The sequence below is a fragment of the Hemiscyllium ocellatum genome, chromosome 13 (assembly GCF_020745735.1).
Source record: "Hemiscyllium ocellatum isolate sHemOce1 chromosome 13, sHemOce1.pat.X.cur, whole genome shotgun sequence".
Classification (NCBI taxonomy): domain Eukaryota; kingdom Metazoa; phylum Chordata; class Chondrichthyes; order Orectolobiformes; family Hemiscylliidae; genus Hemiscyllium; species Hemiscyllium ocellatum.
In genome coordinates, this window is record NC_083413.1 from 88,951,185 (window position 1) to 88,977,348 (window position 26,164).

The following is a 26,164-nucleotide window of genomic DNA, read 5'->3' on the forward strand; positions in this document are numbered from 1 at the left end:
TGAATAGGGTGATTGAGGAAGCAAACTAAGGGAGGGTTGGACTCTCCCTTTGTACCAGTAAAGAGACGTTCAGATCAAGATATCAGAAAACTCGATGATGTTTTCCTCAGAATGGATTTTAACCTGGCATGTGTGGAAGGTTAAAGAAGCAAACATTGTGGCATGGCAATGGCTCATTGACTTTAATTTTAACTCAAGCATGTTTACAAGCACATAAGAAACCATTGAGGTACAAGAACACTTCATGGTAAGGACCTTGGGAGTGTTGCTGAACAAAGAGACCTTGGAGTGCAGGTTCATATCTTCTTGAAAGTAAAGTCGCAGATTAATAGGATAGTGAAGTATGCTTTCCTTTGTTGGTCAGAGTATTGAGTACAGGAGTTGGGAGGTCATGTTGCAGCTGTACAGGACATTGGTTAGGCCACTGTTGGAATATTGCATGCAATTCTGGTCTCCTTCCTATTGGAAAGATGTTGTGAAACTTGAAAGGGTTCAGAAAATATTTACAAGGATGCTGCCAGGGTTGGAGGATTTGAGCTATAGGGAGAGGCTGAACAGGCTGGGGCTGTTTTCCCTGAATTGTTGGAGGCTGAGGGGTGACCTTATAGAGGTTTACAAAATCATAAGGGGCATGGATAGGGTAAATAGGCAAGGTCTTTTCCCTAGGGTCGGGGAGTCCAGAACTAGGTGGCATAGGTTTAGGGTGAGAGGAGAAAGACATAAAAGAGATCTAAGGGACAACTTTTTCACACAGAGAGTGGTACTTGCGTAGAATAGGCTGCCAGAGCAAGTGGTAGAGGCTGGTACTATTGCAACATTGAAAAGGCATCTGGATGAGTATATGAATAGGAAGAGTTTGGAGGGATATGGGCTGGATGCTGACAGATGGGACTAGATTGGGTTGGGATATCTGGTCAGTATGGACAAGTTGAACCAAAGGGTCTCTTTCTGTTTTGTATATCTCTATGACCCTATGACTTTAAGTGAGATTGGGACTATCAAAGGTGAAAGCAAAGTTGACTGCATTTTTGTAACTGACTTTAACTGCAAGTGCTTGAGTTTCTTGGGCTGTTTAAAGCACTTCAAATTGAACAACTTGAGAGGAAAGTGGATTCGAACAAAGGTGAGGTATCGATGGACTGGAAAGCCTTTAAGATCCTGAGCTATGACAACTGCTTCATTTCCAGTTAGAAGGTTTTTTGCACAGGACTTGATCTTCCTGCTGCCTCACTTTCAGACAGGTTTATGGTTTCTCTTCCAGAACAACTTGACTAGCTTTTTCCAAATCTTCCTCGGACTATAAGAAATCTGACAAAGACCTATCAATAATTCCAACAATTTACTGTCTTACAAATTCTGCTTTCACAGCTCTGTGGTTACAGTGCTCCACAAATCTTTGAAGGTCGTTTGTGAAATTATCTGCAAATGCTTCTGGCAGCTGCACACTTCTATTAAATCTTTCTCAAGGTTTTTTTATTCACATATTGAATTAACCATCAAAAGCTTTTAAAACTTCATCAAAAGTATCTATACCTTCTCTTTCATCCACTACATTAACCATTGAATACAAAAGTGTATTAACTTGTGCAACCTAAATGTTTAATTTTGGAACTGCTCAGAATCTTATGAATTCTCTTTTCTAAGATGTCCAAGCTGTGTTCAGTTTGACATTTCTCTAACATTAAATCTTTTTTGTGGAGTGTTAGTTCTCCTTACATTTCTTACTAACATGCTTATTTCCTTATATTTTTGTAATTATCCTTTAAATCTTTATTGTGTCAATACGGTATATAATCTGCTGGCTTCAATCTTATACTCTTGTATCAAGAGAAAGATATTTGAGATATATTGCTCTAAAGTGTATTTCTAAAAACCAACCTATAATCAGACTTTTAAACTATACTCTACAATATCCATTATTTTACTTTTATCAGGTTTAAAATTGCATTAAGTGACAATTCTGTATCTCTGTACTGCTTACTGAAGGATTCCTTGCAGTAATACATTGTCAAAATGGTATGAAATGATTTTCCATTATTTGTGCCCAAAATGCTCCTTCCAGAGTAAAATGATCCAAATAAAAAGTACATCCCTTGGACAATTTTTAATGTAAGATCCATATCTACAGCCATAATAAATCTGCCTGTGGAAATCATGGTGGAAATCATGAGATCTTCTAAAAGTGAGTGATATTAGACTATATGGTCAGTGAGTGTGGTCAGTGAATCTGACAATGAATTTAGTGGAATAAATGTGAGTGATGAGGCTGTCATGTCTGAATAGCTGGCCATGACTTCTCAGCTTCAGATGTGTTGGTGAGGTTTGTAGCCATGTTCAGTGTGGGATGTGTAAATATGAGTGTTCTGAATGAGAACTGATTGATCATTACTGATTACGAGATGGGGTCTGGATTCTTGTGGTTTTATTGGGGCTGACGGTGTAGTTGGTAGGATATGACATTGGAAGATAGCTTCACTGAGCTTGTCCATTTGTGAACTTATTGAGCTTCTTCTGGCACTGCATCCTCATTCTTAAGACTTGTCTCTTGATAATGTCATCCACAGGAAACTGCCTTTTCCATGCAGGCTTCTGATCAGCTTTGAGTTGATCACATCTCTCCTCTTTTCCAGACCCTATAGCAAAGTACTCCTTAGAGCATCTTGGGCTATGCTCTCGTCTCTGTTGTGATACTTCGCTCTTCTCTTGTTAACCAGATTCACTTCCAGAAGCAACTCTCGACATCTTTTCAAAATGTACTCCTTCAAGGTTTTGCCTGGCTTTAAGTCTTCTTAAATGGTGCTGGCCTTGCACAGCATTGTATACTTGATTGAGCATGCTGCTATTTATCAAAGCATGGAGCTACTTCATTGGGTTCTCCTGTGGATTCATTAAGTTTTGATACATGTTCGGGGCAGGCTGCTGCGAAACTGTGAACCTATTTTTCTTGTTACACTGTACATGTTGGTAAAATGACAGAGATGTGTGCTTCAAACTGCACTGTTTACTGCTCCCTAACAGAACATTAACTCATGGCAACTGTGAAATCACTGCTTACCTCAGAGTCGTGTCTACTTTTTCACTAAAACGTATCTCTACATCACCTCGCCGGTACCTTTCCGGTGCCCGACTCGAAGGATTTCCTTCGAGACAAAACAACCGCAGACCCTGGAATCCAAAGTAGACAAGCAGGAGGCTGGAAGAACACAGCAAACCAGGCAGCATCAGGAGGTGGACAAGTCAACATTTCAGAAGGGTTACACCCAAAACATCGACGTCTGCACCTCCTGATGCTACTGGCTTGCTGTGTTCTTCCAGTCTCCTGCTTGTCTACCTCGGCAGATTTCCTTAGCAATGATGGCAGAAACATTTAATTAAATATAGCCCCTTCAAGAATGTGGTTTCGTTCCGCCTATCTCTCCCCCACCACACACACACACACACACACACACACACACACACACACACACACACACACACACACACACACACACACACACACAATGTGGAGGTCTGACAATTCTATGCGAGCTGGTCCCTATACAGCTGTAAAACCAATATTGGATTAGTATGATAACCCAAAGATCAGGAAAGAGTAGATGGCTAGTAAGCTGCTGCATCAGGAGAAGATAAATGAATGCTCACTAAGAGAAAGCCACTTAACAGGGCACCAGTTACTTTGATCATTTCCAGTGAAAAGAAGATTTTTGACAATCGAAGGATACTAAATGGTGAAACTGCAAGTCAAAGAAAAGCCCCCAAGAAGATTCCCCATTCAGTTGCAACCGAAGGTCGACAACATTCTGAGAATCAAGAGTTTCTCTGAGTCAGCCCTCGCAAGATTTCTCACACTATCTTCACCAGCCCATCCCATCCCCATGCCTCTGTAGTGCTCCACTTTCATATTCTTCCTTTTCACACTGACATAAATTCCAGGCTCCCCAGGGATTATTGGCACAGTTCCATCCTTTAGCCCAGTCACACTGCCAGTCGAATGTTGTCAGTCCGCAGTTGTTTGGCTTCTGTCAACTACTCCGCTTATGTTTGGCAGAGGGGAACTGGCAACTGGCTTTATCACTGGGGACTTGGATATTCTGGTGCACGGGGGAATGTCTGTGGTCACTGCTGGTGGAGCCTGTGTTGAGATATTAGTGCTTGCTGTGGAGAGGAGAGAGCTGCAGGAGCAAACGACAAACATTGTCTTTCACCTTGGGATCATTACTGTCTGGCAGGTGAGACAATGAGAAATTGCACTGAGGCGAGATGAGCTACCAATGAGATTTTAATGCATTCTAATTGGCTGCTCACTACTCAAACCCTCATCTTGTCATTCGACACTTGGTTGGGAAATGGGATTTCTTGTTCTCGAATTTCCTCACTGCTGATCCCATGCGATTTTCCCAACATTCTTGACAAAGCACATATCATTCAATGACTATCATTTGTGCTTATAATTATTGTTACATTGTACTTGAATGTCAGGCTACAGAACATGCTCTGAGCTGTGTAGGAGCTGACATCCTTAGGGAAACCTAACATATGCAATGACTAAGGTGACAGTAAGATCATTGTTTATTTCAGAGGTTGCGCTACATACTCATTAAAGCCTACCTTTACAGTAACACTGACTACATGCAGCATTCAAGAAAATAAGCAGGAAGCGTGGTTTTGGAGTTCTGCCTGGATGGGATGCTGCAAGTTCAGAGCATCACAGACCCTGTCTCCGTTTTTGTGAGCTGTGCAATTTAACCACCATGTTTATTAAAGTACACAGCATGTGTAGAATTAATGGAAGCTACCTGGCTTAACTCCGAGACCACCTGGCATGGACACAACATAAGACCAACAAGCTCCAGACAGAACTGGATGAGATAGTCTGGCATGCATTAAAAAGCATTGCTTGAGAATTGCAGAGATGTGAATGGTTCACGTTGAGTAAAGATAAACTCTCTGTCTGTCTCTCTCACTCGCCAGTTAGCCAATCAGATATTCATAACGTGGGAGTGTTTTTCATAAAAAAAACAAATTTCTTCTCAGAAATGAGATAATTGGAGGCCTTAAGGTTAAGTTGTTCAGAATAATAAAACCATGAAAATCCAAGTCAGCGAAACAGGAAGTTGCCCAACACATTCAAAATTCTAAACATCTCTCTGGGTCAGATCCTGTTCATTAAGGGGGACCAGAATACTGATTGTGGATCTGCGTAGTGGTCTCCCACAATCAAAGCTCTGAATAGGAGATTATTTTTTAAAGAGCTACTTGTTTCTCTAATGTGCAGGAAATGATATTTATAATGCTCTGAATTTTTGCGAAGGGCACTATGCTGTGGTGAAAGAACAATATGGTATAGGGAAATGGTGCTTTACGATGGGGGATTTGGCAGAATGCTATAGCGTAAGGGTAGAGTGATGTGGGGAAATGACTGTCGTGGAGAGAAAGGACAGATTTGTCAAGGAAATGATGGTGTAGAAGAGAGAAAGGACAGTATGGTGCAGGGAAATGACAGTGTGCTCTGATAATGGCAGTATCGTATCCACACAGAGATATGAATAAGGAGCAGCAGTAGACTGTTCAGCCCTTAAAGCTATTTTATCATACAATAAGATCTGATTGTAACCTCAATTCCCCAATCCCACCTATCCATGATAACATCGCAACCCCTTGTTGAATATAAGAATCTATTCACTGTTGCCTTAAAAATACTTCCATCACCTTTTCAGGAGAGAATCCCAAAGACTCACGGCCCTCTAAGAAAAAGATATTTCATCTCAACTTTGCATTAAATTGATGATCCCTGACTTTTCAACAGAAAAGTTCAAGATTCTACCAAAAGGAAACATCTTCAGCCCAGCTTCCCTGTGTGGTGCAGGGCACAATTGTGTAGGAAAGGACAATATGGTAAAGGGAGATGGCAGCGTGGTACAGAGTAATGGCAGTATTCTTTAGGAAAAGTATGCTTTACTATGGAGAAAATATTGTGGTATAGGCAGTGTGGCATGGGGCAATAGAAGCACAATATAGGGAAAGGACAATGTGCTATAGACACTCCTCTCACCACCCATCTCAGCATTTTGCTACATCTGGCAGTGAGGGAAACATAGGATTAGGCGACCAAGGCTCTTTCCAAGAACTTCTCTTGGTTAATAATTTCACAATTCATTTCAGATTACCAGTAACACAAAATATTAGCACTGGCACCGTTGTGACTAATCATTACTTAGGGCACTAGGGCACTGAGCAAATCTACATTTGAAATATAACTTGAGCTTGCTCATGCTTGACAGTTTGTTGCACTAAATGCTAAATCTTACTGATTCAAACAGTGATTGCATCCCCTGCAGCTGCAGTGACAATAAACACAGTGAAAAATGAAAAGGGCAGTTGGCTAAAGAGAAAGGGCAGTATACTAGAGGCAAAGGCTGATATATATACAGTGCCATACATAGGTGCAGCATGTATGTATGTGCCTTTACATGAGTATATGATGGTGTGTGATTTTTGTGTGCATACATATGCATGTATTTATGTGTATTTGGGTGTATAGCAGACAGTGAAGATCATTCCAAAATACAACAACATGGCATTGATAAGCTCACAGAATGGGCAGACAGGTGGCAAATGGAGTTTTATACAGAAAAGTAGGTGAAGATTCAGTCTAGCAGGAAGGAAACTGCAAGACGATAGAAACTTAATAACATAATTCTAATGTGTGTGTGAGAGAGAGACATTGGGGGTTCATGTGAATCAACCTTTGCCATTGCAGGACATATTGAGAGGAAATGCAGCAAGACATCAGAGATCACGGCATTCACAGTCAGATGTAATGAGAACCAAAGCAGGAAAATTGTGATAAATACTTACGAATTTCTGCTTAGACAACACCTGAACGTTACATCTAGTTGTGGTTACTACTCTGTGGGAAGGATGTGAGGTCTTTAAATAGATGCAGAGGACATTTACTAAAACACTTCCAGGGATGAGTGAATTTAATTACGAGATTTAGTTGGAGAAGCTGAGGTTTTTCTTCCTGTAGTAGGGGAGACTGAGGGGAAATTTGATAGAAGTGTGAAAGGTTATGGTGATTTGGATAAGATAGACAAAAGAAAATATGGTTCCCATAAGCTGATTATACAGAAATGTGTGAAACATAAATTTAAAGACTGTAGAGTGCGAGGAATAACATTTTCTATGTAGCAAGTGGTAATGAGCTGGAAGTTGCTGTTTCTGAAGGTAACTCAAGCAGAGAGAATCTCTGGTTTCACAGTGAAATTGAATGGGCAGGCAATTAACTTGCAGGCTACAAAGATCAAGTATGGGAGTGGGACAAGCTAGATGTTCCAGAGTGAGCCAGCATAACCTTAGTGGGCTGAATAGCCTCCATGTAGTATATAAATATGTGTGTGTGTGTGTGTGTGTGTGTGTGTTACGTTTGCATCAGCGTGATAATTTTCATTTGGATCAGCTTTGTAAATCCTTAACTGACACTCTGATAGCAGTCATCTCATGTGAGTGTAGTCAGATGGTTATGAAAACCAACAACTCCCTTCGCTATCAACCATTTTTCACTGCTGCTCAAATTCAAAATGTACACCCTGTCAGCATGTGTACGTGAAAAAAAACCTCCATTTCCCTTCTCTCGGTTTTGTTTATCTGAGCTTTTCTCTCTATCTATTTATTCACTCACTCCCTCTCTCAGGACAGGAGATATCTCTACTGGTCTGTAATCCAGGTAAGATTGTTGTAGGTGAGAGATGCCACTGATTTCTCACCCGGTAGTAAATGCCTAAATTTGGGATTTGGGCAGATTTTCTGTCATACGTGAGCTGCCTTTTTGCAGTAAGCTGGCCAATGGAGCAATTGCACAGCCTACAGGAGTAGCAAAGCATTGCCACAGCATTGTTCGAGCTGCATTCTTATTGGAAAGCAATGGCTATCATGCATACAGACTCTGCACCAGCCATCAACATACAAGAGCAGGCCAGTGGCTGAGAATACTGCGGTGTGTACCTCACCTCCTGACTCCCCAAAGCCTGTCCACCATCTAGAGGTACAGGTCAGGACTACAGTGGAATACTCCACATTTGGCATGTTGAGTGGATGAGATATTAATAACAAGGGGGCATAAGTTTAATCTGAAAATCAGGAGGTTTAGAGGGAAATTGAGGAAAACCTTTTCCACAAAGTACAATGGATGTCTGGAATGTATTGTGTGAGAGGATAGATGAGGTGGGAAACCTCACAACGTTTACAAAGGACTTGGATCAGCATTCGAAGTGTCATCACATTCTTGGCCATGGGGCATACTGCCAGAAAAAGAGACTAGGCAATTTAAAGCCAATGGGATGAAAGAGCCTTTTATGTACTGTGTAATTCAATGATTCTTCAACAACGCTCAAGAAGCTTGACATGATACAGGACAAAGCAGCCCTCTTGATTGGCCCTATCTACCTCCTTCAACATTTACTACCTCCACCCCAATGCTTAAATATGACCCATCTACAACTCATTAAGGCTCCTTTGATACCACCTTCCAAATCCATGACCACTTCTAACTAAAAGGACAAGGGCAGAAGATACATGTGAACAACACCACCTGCAAGTTCCCCTCCAAGCCACTCAGCATCCTGACCTGGAAATATATCACTGTTAATTTACTGTCACTGGGTCAAAATCCTGGAATGCCCTCTCAAACACCCCTGTGAGTTTCCTACAGCTCATGGACTACAATGGTTCAAGAAGGCAGCTCATCACTACCTTTTCAATGACAATTGAGTGGTGGGGATGAATGCTGGCCTAATGAGTGCTGTGTAGATCCTGTAAAAGAATGAAAACTTCAGAAGCAGCTTTTGACCTGAGCAGAGTCTTATCAAGGTGTGTGGACCTGGTGGAACTAGACAAGGAGGTTCTATGGATTCCAGTCAGACACAGGCTATGGGAATAATCCAGGAACAGAGTGCAGATTCTACATAACATAGGATTATCTCAGGTATGTTGTTGTAGGTTGTGGTCTCCAACTGGTCTGGCTTCAACTCACTGGAGTCACGAAAAGGAACTTCATGAGAGGGATTGAGAAAGAAGATTGCTCCTCGGAGGGTCAGTACTGATGTGATGGGAAGGCCTCAGGGTGACATTTACTCATCAGCACTGTTTTAAATTTCTCACCCCTTTTCCCGAACTCATCCACAGTCTCACCTTTTCTTTCCTATTCTCTAAGACCCCTCAGCCATTACAGATTTCAAAACACCAGCTCTCCTTCAGTTCTGTTCCCTGGTTGCCGGAGCCTTAGCTGCCTGAGCTTTTAACTCTCGCCTTCTTTCCCTAAACCACCCCATCTTTCTCTGTCTCACACACTCCTGTGAAAACACTCCTCAATACCTATGTCTTTGACCAAGCTTTCAGGCAATTGCCCAGGTAGCACCTAATGCAGCTGAAGTTTTCTTTGATAAAACTCTTGCGCAGTGATATATTAAATAAATATTAATTTATTTCTGCATTGCATTTGTTTAATGCTCTACCTACCACTTCAATGTTACAATGATTGGCCATCTCTATCACAACACAATTGTTACATTCTGCTTCTGAAAATTGGACTCGAAACAGTGACTCTGTTTCTCTCTTCACAGATGTTGTCAGGACTGTTGACATTCTCCAGCATTCCCAATGCTTGTTTCAGATTTTCCCCATTTGCAGTAATAATTGCTACATTTCCTTGCTGATTTCTCAGTGGCTACTTATGACTTTTTCAATGTCAGATATGCTGCAATTTCAATCTTTGGACGGTGAATACGATTCTGAAATGCGACACCATTCCAATACTGTTATCATTAAAGAATGCCAATTACTGTTGTCGCCTTTCAATAGTTGATATATAATCCATGATCTGAAAAGGTAGCTGAAGCAGAAAGCCTTGACTCATTTTTAAGATGCCTGAATGAATAACTCGAGTGTTAGAACCTGCAGGACCATGGACCAAAGGCTTGCCAGGGGTGTGAAGCTGAGTGCCTCGTTTCTCGGTTGGCACAGACACAATGGTCCAGTGACCTCTTGCTGCGTCACAAATTTTCACAATTCTGTGATTAGTCCATATGTCGTAGAAGCAGAAATTGACCAAACTCTCACTGAGTCTGCCCATCACTCAGTGAGATCATGGTTGATCTGATCAACTCCACCTTCCTATGCTCAGAGGACATGAAAGACACTATACATCAATGCAAGACCACAATCTGATTCTATTCTTCTTTCAGGTCAGTGCACTCCACAGCATACCAACTTGGTGGATAATAAGTGATCTCCCCCTTTGATTCTTTTGCCAATTATTTCTAATCCTGTGACCCTTGACTTCTAACTTTATTGCTGCTCAGAGCAACCTTTGGAAAACCTCTATTCATCTCTCCTTAACTTTCCCTATTCTAAGAAGATCAGTTCCAGTTTCTCGAGTGTCTACAGAGAACTGAAGTCCCTACCTCTAGTATGAATCTTGCAAATGGCTGCCCACTCTCTTTAAGACTTTGATGCTCTTCCTAAATTTACCTGGAGGTAACATTGTTTGAAGCTGTGCATCGTTATGTCTAAAGTGCACCATTTGGTGGTAGGTTATTTAGTGGTAACATTCAAAAGACAGTTGGATAATTGATTGAGATGAAAATAAATTGTGAGATTACGTGAGTAACGTTGGTCCTTAGTTTTACCAAGGACCAGCACAGGCACAATAGGCCAAAAGGCCTCACTCTGTGCCACATTCTTCTGTATGCAGCATTCACTTTGAAAGCAACACTCCAGTTGAAGCCAATCATGACGTTTATGAAATATTAACATAACTCCCTGAAAGGTTCTGAAGAAGGGTCACTGAGGACTCGGAAACATTAACTTTGTTACTCTCTCCGCAGAGGCTGCCTGGTTAGCTGAGTTTCTCCAGCAATTTCAGTTTTGATATGTTTCAGATCTCTAGCATCTTCAGTTATTTATTGATCAGCCCCGATGTAAAGATGTCGGTTTAGAAATTTCACCTTCATGTAGAACCTGAGTCCAAACCACAATCTAGAAGGAGAACAGCAGTAACAATTGCAGATGTCATGTGGCCAGAAGAACCAATGTCACATGTACAAATCTCTAGTAAAGTCCTCAAATACTGATAGCAATCATTCTCCAAGCATGAAACTGCCAGAGAAGGAGGGGCTATCATGGAATCCTTCTCTACTGGATGACTTGCAATATACTTTCAATTTCATCATGAATTTCCACATTGAAAATTCTGGCCTGCAACCCATTGGGCATCATTAACATTGTTCAAAGGATAAAAGCACAAAACATGGTGGAGGAAAATTGAACATGAGCTACAATTATTTCAGGAAGGAAAACTAATAACTGTGGAGATGGAATCAAAACTGAAAGAAATCCTGAGCATTCAACAATAAAAACTTCACATAGCAAAAACACATAACAGCAAATGAGTTACAGCAAATGTGAGAGTCTGCACAACACGGGGGACCAGGGCAGACCACAGGAATCAATATTGCAGCATTAGAGTTAATAGATTAGAGATTCCAATCAGAGCAGCTGTAAGAAACACAATCAGCACTTGGCAGCTGCTAACAAAATGAGAATTTGAGAAAAGGCTTCAAATGACAGAGCATCTGGTACAAATGAGAACTAATACACAATCATTTCTTCCAAATGTACAGCTTTGGGATTCTAACCACTGCTGGTCACCGACTAATCTAATAGGATTTGGAAAAGCAGGGCTAATGTCTTCCATTGCCCAGACTCTTTAAACAAACTGCTCTGCCTTTCAGCATACCATATATGACCAAACACATTGCTTCTTACAAGTAGCGTGACAATGCAAAGAAGGGGACAAGAGAGGTACCAATGAGGAGAGCTAGGTGTCATTATTATACATGGGAAGTCTGAGGTGTTTTCAGATACCAGGAAAAAAGGAAATGGCCAAGGCTAGATCATTGAAGAATTCAAATATGATAATGCAGGGAGAGAACGTTTTGTCGGTGATTCCCCGCATATAACTTAAATTCTACTCTGATGTAAGTGAAGTTTGGAAGTTAGGAAATTCAGTTTGTTTATGACACTGAACTGAACATCTGCTAGGTTTTATCCATTATATTTTCCCCAGTCTTGATGTCTTGCTTTCACCTTTGCTTTCAGTCAGAGCTGATGTTTATTCTGCTATTAATATCTACATGCAACATATGCTTTGTCACTTCTCTTCAACCATTGTTTCTTGTTCCATCACAACTTCGACCCTGAATCTCCCCTGCTTTCTAATAATTCCCTGACATTTCTGTTGAATAAGATAACGATTCTGAAACAATTAAAGTTGCAGTATGGAGCCACATTCCCTCTAATTTGGTCGCGTCTGGACAAACTTTTGAAGCAACCATGGCTTATGAAACTGCAAGTCAATTATGGGAAGTGTGCTACCAGACCCTCAGGATGCTAAGAGAACGTTAAGACTTAGAGAGAAAATTGATCTGGGGGTCACATGAGTATAGATTAAGAACACCATGGGCTCCTGATAATCTTAGTAGATTGTCTATCTAGCCAATGTAACTTGTACACATTACTGCTGTTATAAACCCAGCTAATGTTCTGACTCAACAAGGGAGATCCCAGACTGAAATCTACTTGTCTGGTCTTTCACTTTTGTTTTAACGGGATGGTCTCTCACTGAAACATAAGCAGGCAATATTCCAGATCTGATTTTAAAAATAAAACTGCAGTTTGTTACGCAATAAGAGATGAAAATAAAATAGAATGAACCCAACTACTTAGATATAGCATACATTTAAAGCACACTGCAAAATAAAATTATTCATAAAACTCTCCTAATGTAGACAAAATACCAATAATTTCCATGAAGTTTTTCTCTCACACTATTTTAAAGAAATCACTATGATTACAGAAATACTTACAGGTTAATCATTAAACTCCTTCAGACATGCAGAAACTGATATGCTACTAATTCAAAATTCAAAACTCTGAATTTACTAATGAATTATATTAATATATCTGACACCAACCTTACATTACTTAACTATGCAATTAACTACAGCTTGTTGTTAAAACAATTGTGTTTCCGTTTTAATAAAACCCTGGCTGTTAGTGATGCGAAAAGAAAAATTGCTGGAAAAATTCAGCAGATCTGGTAGCATCAATGGGAAGAAAATAGGGCTAACTGTTCGAGTCCAGTGTCTGTTCATCAGAACTTCTTAATAAGAGTGATTAGCGGAGCATCCTCTACCACTGTTAGCCAAAGATGGATTTAGATCTAATACAGAGGAACCTTGATTATCTGAATGACATGGTCGGGGAGTATTTTGTCAGATAATTACATGTTCAGAAAGTTGAATGCTGGATAACATAGTTTAGCCAAGCATCGGGACCTTGCGATCTTGCTGGATAATCCGAAATTCGGGTAATCAAATGCCAGATATACGAGATTCCTCTGTATAGGAAAGAGTAGTGGTGACAGACTTTAGCCCAGCCATTAGTTGGTTGTGTTTGCTTCCACAGCACATATGACATGGCGATCACAATAGGTACTGTTGCTTCAATACTCCAAGGATACAGCAGTGATAAAGTTCACCTGACACTATAAAGAGAACACACATGAGTTTGCCACTTGAAAGACATTATCACTTTAACAAAATTCAGACATGAGTATTGCCAAAACACTTTTTCTCTTGTTCTCATCAGGCCAATTGATGCGAAGACTGATTCAAGGGAATACCGATTGGTTGATAGTTGGACTCTGATTGAGGTTGTGCCATACAGCATGCATCCATCAATGTCGATTGACAGTTAACTGATACATTCAGTTTAAATTTTGATCACAACAGGTTGACTTTGATTGATCAGCAGATTTTTGAGAGAAATGAGCCAGAGGATAATAAACTGATGTCACTGATTTTGTTAACTTGAAACAAGGGCAGTGTTGAAACAGTGCCATGTGTATTAATATATGTAGTTTCTAGTACACTCAGGTGTGTTACTCCATGATTCCAACTCACTGTGATAAATGAATTGGCAATGTAATTCTTCAGAAACTCAGGGTTATGCAGCAACTGTTGTTTAATTCCAGAATCACATCCAAGGTTGGACAGTGGATTAACCTTTTTTTGAAACCATGAACTTTTTTGCTACAGCCAGTGCTTTGCTTGCTTATCAACAGCTGAAGGGATGTGCTATTTGGTATGACCCACCAGTCTTTGGAACATACAATCTATATACCTGGCCTTACACAGGCATTCAAATCTGTGTCCTACATTAGTAATGTGTTTGCTGTGTAGAGTGTTTTTTTTTGGCTTGATGGCAGCATCCTTTTAGTGAAGAACACCACTCATGGTGCTCCTGCACAGTAACAGTGTGAAACAGCTAGCTTCACTTGTTGTTCAAACATTTGAAATACTTTACCCCTCCCTGATAATCTGAAATAGACTGGGGACTAATCAAGCTGAAGAGTGACAGCCTTTGGGACTCTCATGGGTTTACATGATGTCCAATGATACCCTGTCTGATCAAGGAAGTCATTATCTCACAGGAAGGCTTTGATGTGCCCCATTTCCACATCTAAACGTGATGCAGGAAAAGGGGTGCATTTTGCCTTCGGCTGTAAAATGTAGAAAAATGAGAAGTGGAAAAGCAGGAAACTTGTAGCTGCAGGAAGTGAGAGAAACTCCAACTTATCCACAGAACGTTACTCACTATTCTAATAGTCAAACAAAAAACATGACCATCAATCAGTACAGAGATGCAGCTTACCATTTAATAGAGTTTTGTAAAAAGTGAAACAATGCAGCAATGACGTGAAATAGAATCATAAACTTTATCAGAAGAATATAGTGCAACATTGAATTAATACAGAGATTAAATGCTTCAGAAATGAGGACATGAGGGCAGTATCACAATAGAGTGGAATTATTAAATTGGTTGATCAGAAGATTGAAACAGCTTGATATACTGCAAGATTAAAAGTAAAGCTAAAAGTCTGGTAATTACATACAATGCTGATATACCAAAGATTTTAATCAGTTTTAAATACAGGAGAATAAATAATCAGATTCCGAAGAAGATGGCTGGATAAATAATACATGTCTGAGGATTCAAAGTCAGAGATGGGCACAGATACTTTTGAAGAAATTCTTTAGGAGTTTAATAATAACTTTAATCTGATAATAAGCAACTTACTTCAAACAGCAGCTCTCACAGAAGAGTTAAGCATCCAGTGGAATCTGTAGATAGTTTTGTTAATGACCTCGACAAATGAGTGAAAAGCTGCGACTATGGAGCTTTGAAGACAGAATTCATAAGATACTGAATTGTGCTTAGAATTATCGATCATTTAAGACAACCTTACAGAGGCTTATAAAATCAGGAGGGGCATGGATAGGGTGAATAGACAAGGTCCTTTCCCGGGAGTGGGGGAGTCCAGAATGAGAGGGCATAGTTTTACAGTGAGGGGGAAAGATATAAAAGGGACCTAAGGGGCAACTTTTTCATGCAGAAGGTGATTCGTGTATGGAATGAGCTGCCAGAGGATGTGGTAGAGGCTGGTACAATTGCAACATTTAAAAGGCATCTGGATGGGTATATGAATAGGAAGGGTTTAGAGGGACATGGGCCAAGTGCTGGCAAATGGGACTAGATCAGTTTAGGATATCTGGCTGGCATGGATGAGTTGGACCAAAGGGTCCGTTTCCATGGTGTTCATCTCTACGACTCTACAGCTTTCTTTGACTGTGACAACATGAAAGCAGAAACCAGAAACCAGAAAGAATCACTGGAAAACCCTGAAAGGAGATGAACAATTTTAACAGGGAAGAGCTGGAGTAGTAGTAATTGTAAGAATAGTTGTATACTTGTGCACATAAATGTTCACTAAAGGGAAATAAGAGATGCGAAGCAAGGTAATGGTTTGGAAAAGGTTGTTGCTTAGGAACTGCATTAAGCTTCAATCAATTGAGCAATGCCATTCAGTGTTGTGTGAAGAATCAGAAAACTAGCTCACGATCTCAACGAAACTAGGCATGACATCTCTGGTTTTTGCATCCTTTGTAATGAGCCAAAGTGACTTGTTTGCTGTTGCTATCATGCAATAAACAGCATTTTGTTAAAACAAGTGGATCTTCTTGTTAAGACTCACTCAATGTTAACCTTATTCCTAGTATAGGAAGGAGGATTGCTGAGAGCAGTCTCCCCTGGAAACATTGGCTGGCAATGATTGGTTCGACATCACAAACAACATTTCCTTACTGTTCCATTTCCTCCTCCATCCCGTCATCAGCAGCGTAAATCCCATGGTATTTTTGACCTGTCCTCAGTTCCATAGAGTCACATCAGACTTGAAAAGTTAATTCCACTCCTCTTTCCACAGAAGCTGCTTGGTTTCTTGAGCACGTTGTACTCAGATTTCCAGCATCCACAGTCCCTGCCTTTTGTTGACTGCTTACCATGAGGGATTCATTTCACTGCAGCTGTACTTTCTGTTCTTGATTTATGCAGTGTTTTTGCGAAGTTCGAGTCTAATAGTTGTTTTCTAATGAAAGAAAATTAGTTAATGAAAAGAAATTGTAGTTACTCAGGGAGGAAGCGTTTTAAAAATCAGGCTCTTGTAATGGCAAAAATAATTATGATAATTATTCATCAATGGTTTGTTGTAACATTGGCTCACCTGGAAATTTTATTATCACCAGATTCTTAGATGATTATGAGCTTTGAAAAAGAAATAAATAAAACACAATAACCTGCTCAGTGATGCCCAGTTTGGGTTCCACCAGGGCCATTCAGCTCCTGACCTCATTACAGCCTTGATTCAAACAGGAACAAAAGAGCTGCATTCCAGAGGGGAGGTGAGAGTGACAACCCTTGACATCAAGGCCACATTCAACTGAGTATGGTATCAAGGAACCAGAGCAAAACTGGAATCAATGGGAATACGGGGGACAAACTCTCCACTGGTTGGAGTCATACCTGACACAAAGGAAGATGATTTTTATTTTAACGTCAGTTATCTGAGCTCCAGCACATCTCTGCAGAAGTTCTTCAGGCTAGTGTCCTTGGCTCATACATCTCCAGCTGCTTGATCAATGACCTTTCCTCGATCATAAAATCAAAAGTGGGAATAATTGTGCAGTGTTTGCCAGTTGTGACTCCTCAGATACTGAAGCAGTCTATGTCCAAATGCAGCAGGACCTGAACAATATCCAGGGTTTGGGCTGACAAATGGCAACTAATACTTGCAACTCACAAACGCCAATCAATAACCAATTCCACAAAGACATAATCTAACGCATCTCCCCCGATATTCAATAGTGTCACTATCACTGAATCCCTAACTATTAACATCTTGGGGATTACCATTGACTAGAAACTGAAGAGGACCAGATGGGTAACAGCTTTAATTGCCAGCAATGTTCCCTCTAATATGTACAGCTTCATGAGTCTGTAGTCACTCAGAAGTTACACACACATAGATTGCCATACCAATGCCTGATGAAGGGCTTATGCTCAAAATGTGACTCTCCTGTTCTTTGGATGCTGCCTGACCCGCTGTTCTTTTCCAGCACTTGTTTCGACTCTGATCTCAAGCATTTGCAGTCCTCATTTTCTCCTATACCAGTGCATTGGCTTTCACTTTAGGACGTTCTGCCATGCATAGGCCTCAGAGGTCCCCATTGCACAATAAATAATGAGGGACAACATTGACTATAAGAATGGGTCAAAGCTCAGAATACTACAATGAATAAGTTCGCTTCTGACTCCCCAAAAACTGCCCACCAAATAAAGGACACAAGTCAGGAGTGTGATGAAATGCTCACCACTTGCCTGGATGAGTGTAGCTCCAACACACAAGAAGTTTGACACCTTCTAGGATAAAGTAGACCTCTTGATTGCTACCCCCACTTACTGTTGTATGTACATTAGAGAGTTTGGCCTCCTTGTGTTGTGTGCATTCAATGTTGTGACTGCCTGCCTATCAAACTGTGCAGTCAGAAATCAGTTGGGTGTAATAATGTCTGCTTTCATAGCGCATAATATATTTCCCATTGTAGTAATCCATGAAGTTAGTTATTCCCTGATGACTGACATTTTCATTAATAGGCCAATATTAATTAACAGGTCAATGTTTAATGGGAGTTGATGGCCTCATGATGTCATCACTAAATGATTAACCCAGAGACCCTGTTAATTTTGTGGGGAGCTGGGTATGAATCCTGTCATGATGGAATTTGAATTGTAAAAAATAAAAATTTGTTATTAAGAATCCAACAGTAACTATAATCATTTGCTGGAAAAACCCATCTGGTTCATGAGTGCCCTTTACAGAGGGAAGCTGTCAACCTCACCAGGTCTGGCCTACAGTGACTCCGGACCCACATCAATATGCTTGACACTTGACTGGCCTCTGGGCAATTCTGAATGGGTAATACACACTGGCCTGGCCACGAATGAACAAAACAAATGTTAAACATTGTTGCCTGTAGGTTTGTAACAGTTAACAATGGGAAGCACCCACTAAAACCTGAAGAGAGAAACAGCAAAGGAAAAGTCTGCAGAGTAGTGAGCGTACACTTTCAGGACGTTGCAGCAGACAGACAGCTCCAGAGAGAAAACAATGTTTAAACTACCGTCAGTCAGCAGGGGCTGTAGAGAAAGTAATGACCCTCTGGTCGCACTCTGAAGCAGACAGCCAGAAGCAAAGAAAAAGTCCTGGAAAAGAGAGTGTGGGCTAAACGCAATCAGAACAGACCCAAGTCAAAATTCAACAAGGTGCCAGTTGAGATCAGAGTTCAAATTGTAAATTATTACACTGAAGCAAAGTGTGAGGATGTCTGACCAGGAGATCATACAATTAACTGGGAAAACAGGATAAGAGAAACTAGAGACGACTAACTACTAATCACCCATTGAGTTTGGGAACTGCTTTAAACTGCAAAAATGTAAACAAAGGGCCATTAAGTTTATTATTATTGAACTGACATTATTGGAAGTGATATGCAGAAAATTCATAACCAGAGAAATGATTTTGATGCTTGTAAAATTGTAATTGAAAGCCAGGATTTTTTTTTAAAGCATGAAGCCCAAGACACACCATTTTTAAAATATGAAGAAAGACCCCAGTATAAGGGGGAGAGTGGCAAAGAAAAGCAGGTTCAAAGCATATTGGAATTCATTAAGCAAACGTATGGATTTAAGAAATTAATATAAATCTAAATGATTTATCACAGCAAGGTTACAAACTTGGATCATGCTAAAGTGCATGAGACAATCTTTGATGTATTCACACAAATTGGCTGGAGAAACCCATCAGGTCTGGCAGCATCTGTGGAGAGAAAGCAAAATTAACATTTCCAGTCCAGTGACCCTTCTTCAGGACACCGAACACTGATCTGAAGAAGGTTCACTGGACACAAACCTTTATCTCTGCTTTCTCTCTACAGATGCTGCCAGTTGATCTGCTGAGTTCCCCCAGCAATTTCTGTTTTTATATTGGATTTCCTGCATCTGCAGTTCTTCATTTGTTTCCTTGATATATTTACTTGTTGCAGTATTGGAGAGTGTTGAATGTACAACTTTCAAGTATACAGACAAAACTCTGTTAAGAGGCCAGTTTAACATTTTTGAGAAAGGATAATGACTGAGGTGAGTGCTGGATTGATCGTAAGTAACGGATCCTCAATACCATATTGTCAGAATGTCTACAAAATTCCCTAGTTTAAATTGGGACAAAGTAACTCTCCTAACTGAATTTAAATTGTTTAAATACCATTCAGAACTATGATTTCAGGATTTGGGTATACCCGATGCAGAAAAACAAAGCATTAGGATTTGTATAACAATTTGGAATTCAAGTTTACTAGACACAGACTAAACCCATTAGGATTCACAGCTAAATGAATAAAGGATCCATAAAAGAGATGACCACATTACAGGGTCAATTCAGACTCGGACTAAATTAGAAGTTGTATTAATTGGAGAGAGGTTGCAAAATTCATAAATCACTTTGTGAGCTTGTGCAAAGGAAAGGGCTCATTATGTGATATATCAGATGGAGAGCTAGCAAGCAGAATTGTTCAGTTGGTGATTATACACTATGGAGGCTTTCCAGAAAGACTTGCTCGACAAATCAAAACCATTTAAATCAAAATGCTACTGAAGGCTCGCACGAAGTAACATGTAAACCTTAAATGCAAACTCAACAGTTGACACAATGATTTGAATACCCAAACATAGCTAAATATGTAGAAGGTGTGGCCTTCTGCATGCACCAAGGAAATGTTCATATCAATGTTGATCAATGTTCAATGGTCACCATAGTACAAGCAATTTTGAAAGACATGTGGCAGTAAAGGTCATTGGCAAAGTTAGTGCATGAGGCAGTTATAAAGAGACATAGATTTACCAAAACTGGCTAAATGCAAGGAGTACCTTCAAGTACAATAAAGATTATCAAGTAACCTTTAAGAGGGTTATACATGAAGTGATCAATAAATCATAATCTGATAATGTATGCAAGACAGAGTGTAGTGAACACATGTTTTCCCCTGTCAATCTCACATGGAACATTAGTGTCAACACACCATCTGAACTAGGCGAGAGTGAGTATTGCAGATGCTAGGGACTAGAGCCAAGAGTGTGGTGTTGAAAAAGCACAGCCAGTCAGGCAGCATCCGAGGAGCAGGAAAATTGACATTTTGGGCAAAACTTTCCGATGAAGGGTTTTTGCCCAAAACATCAATTTTCCTGCTCCTCGGATGCTGCCTGACTGGCTGTGCTTTTTCAGGACCACACTCTTGACACCATCTGAACTGCTTGCAAAAATGATATCAAAGTATCTGTGGCCAGAAGACTGCTGACCATTTGTTATTGGCAAGATTGACAGAGATCCAACTACTAATAAACTGCCCCCTGTGATTTATAAAACCAAGGTGCCCAAAGACATGGGGAGTCATGAAAGATCCTATAAATGCAAAACTTTCAGTATACAACAGTTCACCAATGGGCAAGACTAGTAGTGTGGAGTACAAGTGCATTCAATTTGCTGGGACATTACAAACCAACAATTACAGATTTACGTTATGCTGTAAGCCTATGTAAGTTACAATCCATGGTACCAATTAGACAACACAGACACAACAAAAACTGCAACAGATTATTCAAGCAACTCTTACAGAACTGAACATGGAAGAAGAATGGAAGACTCCACTTTTTTCTGAATTGATGGAGTTTAAATTTGATGGAAATACGTCAGCGTTCCTTTAGTGTTGCTGGATCAAAGTCCAAGAACTCCCTCCAAAAGCATTATGGGTGGTCTTGCACCACAAAGACTTCAACGGTTCAAGAATACAGCTCATCACCACTGTCTCCAGTACAGTTAGGAGTGGAAAATAAAAACTCACCCAGCCAGCTATGCCCACATCCCATAAATGAATAAAACTAAACAATGTAAGCTTTGAGGCTATGGCTCTGAGATTAAGCCAACTGACATAAGCAGGTCATCTTGAATTCCCTCCACCAATCCTTTAACGATTTTAGTTCCCAAATAAAAATAAATCAAATGGGTCTTTTTACAATAAAATTGGCGAAACATATACAGTTTTGCATCTCTCAGGAAAAAATATCATTGTACTTAAATGAATTTTCTTTTTTTTCTGTGCCTCCTTTGGCTAAAGTTGAAAGCTATTCTGAAATTGGTTCATTAACTTTATTGTCAGATAATATTATCGAGTTTATAAAGCAAAGTTTTTTTTATTAACTCAAAAGCTATTGACGAGTACATTTTAATACTACTGAAGCACCTGCTGTGCATTGGAAGGTTTCAGGAAAAGCTCCCAGTCATGTTTAACCCTTGATGTCCTGTCCCCTACTATAATTATATTCCACCTATAGAAATCATTAGAGTCATAGAGTCATAGAGATGTACAGCATGGAAACAGACCCTTCGGTCCAACCCGTCCATGCCGACCAGAAATCCCAACTCAATCTAGTCCCACCTGCCAACACCCGGCCCATATCCCTCCAAACCCTTCCGATTCATATACCCATCCAAATGCCTCTTAAATATTGCAATTGTACCAGCCTCCACCACTTCCTCTGGCAGCCCATTGCATACACGTACCACCCTCTGTGTGAAAACGTTGCCCCTTAGGTCTCTTTTATATCTTTCCCCTCTCACTCTAAACCTGTGCCCTCTAGTTCTGGACTCCCCGACCCCAGGGAAAAGACTTTGCCTATTTACCCTATCCATGCCCCTCATAATTTTGTAAATATTTACAAGGTCACCCCTCAACCTCCAACACTCCAGGGAAAACAGCCCCAGCCTGTTGAGCCTCTCCGTATAGCTCAAACCCTCCAAACCTGGCAACATCCTTGTAAATCTTTTCTGAACCTTTTCACCTTGATGGATAAGGGAAAAAGTGAAGGCTCTGCCAGCACTGCACCTGAGATTCCCTTAGCTGCCTATCAGTGGCCATTTGGTTTGTTTTATACTGGAGGGTCCAGTTTTTTAGTCACTCTGGTCACTGACAGGTTTTGGATGATTTTGTGCTTCGTGCTTCGTTGTTTTGTCTGTTTATTGCACTGAAACAGAATCTTAGAAAATCTACAAATAAGGAAGTAGGCCATTGAGTCCACAGCTATCCTCTGCAGATCAGTGCACCCAGATACATCCTACTTCTGTAACCCTGCATTTCCCAGGGCCAATCCACCCAACCTGGGCAATTTAACAACCAGCACATCTTTGGACTATGGGAGGAATTCAAAGGACCCAGACAAAGCTCACACAGACATGAGGAGACTAGGCAAACTCCACACAGACAATTACTTGAGGGTGGAATCAAACCTGGATCCCTGGTACTATGAGGCAGCAGTGCTAACCACTGAGCCACCATGCCACCCAGTGACATGTGTTTAGTTGTATCCATTTGCTGCAGCCTCAAATCTGCGAGGACATGGGAAACAAGAGAGAAAAGAAAATACAGAAAGTGCTGAAGAAGTTCAGCATGTGTAGCACATCCGTGCAGAGAGAAGCAAAGTTAGCTTTGAGTACAGGAGGATTGTCTGTAAAAAAACAATTTTCAGATTGCTTTCCTTCCCCGTCTTCTCCCACTTAGGTACAGTTTTACTTTTAACACTTTCAATTGCACCTTTATTATCCCATATTGGGAAGGATCTTCAATACATCTTTATAAGTGATAACATCTCCCTTCTTTGTATCCAGAATTCTCGGCAGCTTGCAGCGACCACCTAGACATGTGCGCGCTGTCCCTGCCACCATCAGACTAGTGCAATCACGCTAAGGGCTATGACTGCCTCCTGGGATCAAGAGAATTCTCCTGCTATCTGATTCTCCACAACGTTTTTGTCTTGAACCGAGCTCATCAGATGTGAGCTACAGTTTCTTGAGATGTAGGTACTTACTACAGATGTTATAATTCAGGATTGCAATGCTGCTCATGAACTTCTATATTTTACAGCAGACCAACAGCTCTGACATCTGTAGGTAAATTCACTTCAATTAACTAATTACTCTGCATTGTTAATGACATTAGTAGTGTTTTTAGTGTTTTGACTAATTACCAAACTAATTTATACCAGAGTTAGAATCAATTTAATATTTTCCTGCAGCATTGTCCACCTCAATATTGGAGACAAACAGCTACATCTCTTCTCTCTCGGCACATTTTACAGTAAATGCATTCATTTCACAGCCAGTCCCTGGCATTAGCAGTTACTCTTCACTTGTGTACACATTTTTGAGTCGCAATTTAATCTTATCTGTTATTGAGAACATCCTGTGCAAAAACATTAATCTGGATTCAATATTCAGACTTTTATGGCGAAGACCGTTTATTTCAGGGTAGGCTCAAATTGTGTTGAGCATTCATTTGATTCACAAAAACAGTGGAACAAAATATATTCCTTTGAAAAAAAGCCACATTATTTTGAACAAAACCCTTTTGAGCATCAAGCAGTGTGGGGACTGCAGGAGGTTGATGGTGGAGGTTGGGAGGAACTGTGCTCATTACCAGTAATTCAAAGTTGCTTGCAGCTCACTGACACTTCACTGTAAACTTTAAACTCAGTTTAAATATTTACGCACAGCAATTTAGCATACTTTCCATAATCCTCATCCTTTCTTCCTCATCAAATACAGAGGCTCTGGAAACAATGTAAACGAGAATGTATGAGGATGGTGCAAAAACTAAGAGGATATAACTGTCAAGGGAGACTGAACAAACCAGGGCTTTCTTAAGAAAAAGGTGCAGAAAAGATTTACAAGAATGTTGCTGCAGTTGAAGGGTTTGAGCTATAGGGAGAGGCTGAACAGGTTGGGTTATTTTCAATGGAATATCAGAGTCTGAGCTATACCTTGTAGAGACTAATTTAAAAAATCATTAAGGGTATGAATAGGGTGAAAGGCTAAGGTATTTTTCCCAGAGTAGGAGAGTCCAAAACTAGAGGGCACAGGTTTAAGGAACCTGTGAGGCATCTGTGGGGTAAAAAGAACCTGAGGGGTAACTGTTTCAAGCAGAGAGTGGTGCATGTAAGGAATGAACTGCCACAAGAAGTGGTGTAGGTGGTTACAATTACAACATTTGAAATACATCTGGATGGATACATGGATAGAAAGGGTTTAGAGGGATATGGGCCAAATACTGGCAAATGGGACTAGATTAATTTTGGATACTGGTCAACATGAACAAGTTGGACTGAAGGGTCTGTTTCCATGCTGTATAACTCTATGACTATGACTCTAAAATTCAAGGGGTCTTTAAAATAATGAACGTTCACCATGGAAGAGGGCTGCTCTATTGAAACAAATACTTTCTTCCTTGTATCCTGGACTTTCAGATCAGGCAATCTCTGGCTCTGAATTGGACCTGGGACTGTTGGTCTGGTTTCCATGAAGCCAGATGCAGCTCATCTCCATTCTGTTTGAATAAATCCTTACTCTCAGTCTGTTGATTAGGTTGGATGTGTATTAAACTGTTTCCTGCTTGTGCATATTTTCTGGAAGTGACCTGTAATCTTACAAATGTAATATTCTTTTGTCATGGCTTGGCATTTCCTGTGAGGATTCGTTATTCTACAACACTGGCACTGACTCATAATGTCTGTTGTTTGGCTTACTCTCTGTATTGGTTCATCATGTGTCTATTTATAGTGCCCATATTTTGAGAATCCTTACACTGTGGAAGTGTGCTATTTGGCCCATTAAGTCTACATTGACCCTCTGAGCAGCATAGTACCCAGGCTCACTATATCCCCAGATTTCCCATGGCTAATCCACCTAACCTGAAAATGTGTTGCTGGAAAAGCGCAGCAGGTCAGGCAGCATCCAAGGAACAGGAGATTCGACGAAGAAGGGCTTATGCCTGAAACGTCGAATCTCCTGTTCCTTGGATGCTGCCTGACCTGCTGCGCTTTTCCAGCAACACATTTTCAGCTCTGGTCTCCAGCATCTGCAGTCCTCACTTTCTCCTAATCCACCTAACCTTTTTGGTTTGTGGGAGGAAACCGGAGCACCCAGGGGAAACCCACACAGACATGGGGCGAACGTGCAAACGCCACAAAGATGTAATCAAACTTGGGTCCCTGGTGCTGTGAGGTAGTAGTGTGCACGACTGTGCCACTGTGCCACCCTTTGTAAAGTGAATCTGTTGGATCTCCTGTGATAGAGTTTTCCAGTGTCAAGATTCTTATAAATTCCTTTTTTGTTGTTCTGCAAACTCTGCAAGTTTTCTGATTTCGGTATAAATTAATTTTTGACCTCTTGGTTGTTCCGCTGTCGCCGTGTCTCACAGAGCGTACTCAGATGGTGGTGAGGTGTGTTTTGCAGGGTAGGAACATTATTCTACTCCAATCTTGTCTATTCTGTTCTTTTCTGTTACTGTACAAATGCTTGTTTCCCTTGACTTTAGAGATCTCTAGTTTTACTCCCAGAGTGACCAATTGCTCCTTCAGTGCCTTTTCCTTCTCTAAGGCTGCTGTCAAGTTTCACTGTGGCAAGTGTCTGCACTCTTCCTCACTCACAGTGTTGTCCCTGCACATCTTACTGGCTCTGACGTGAAGAATCCAGCCTTGACTGGATTCTGTCAATTATTATTACCTTGGGATGCCCACTGTGATCACTACAGGGTACAGCAAACCC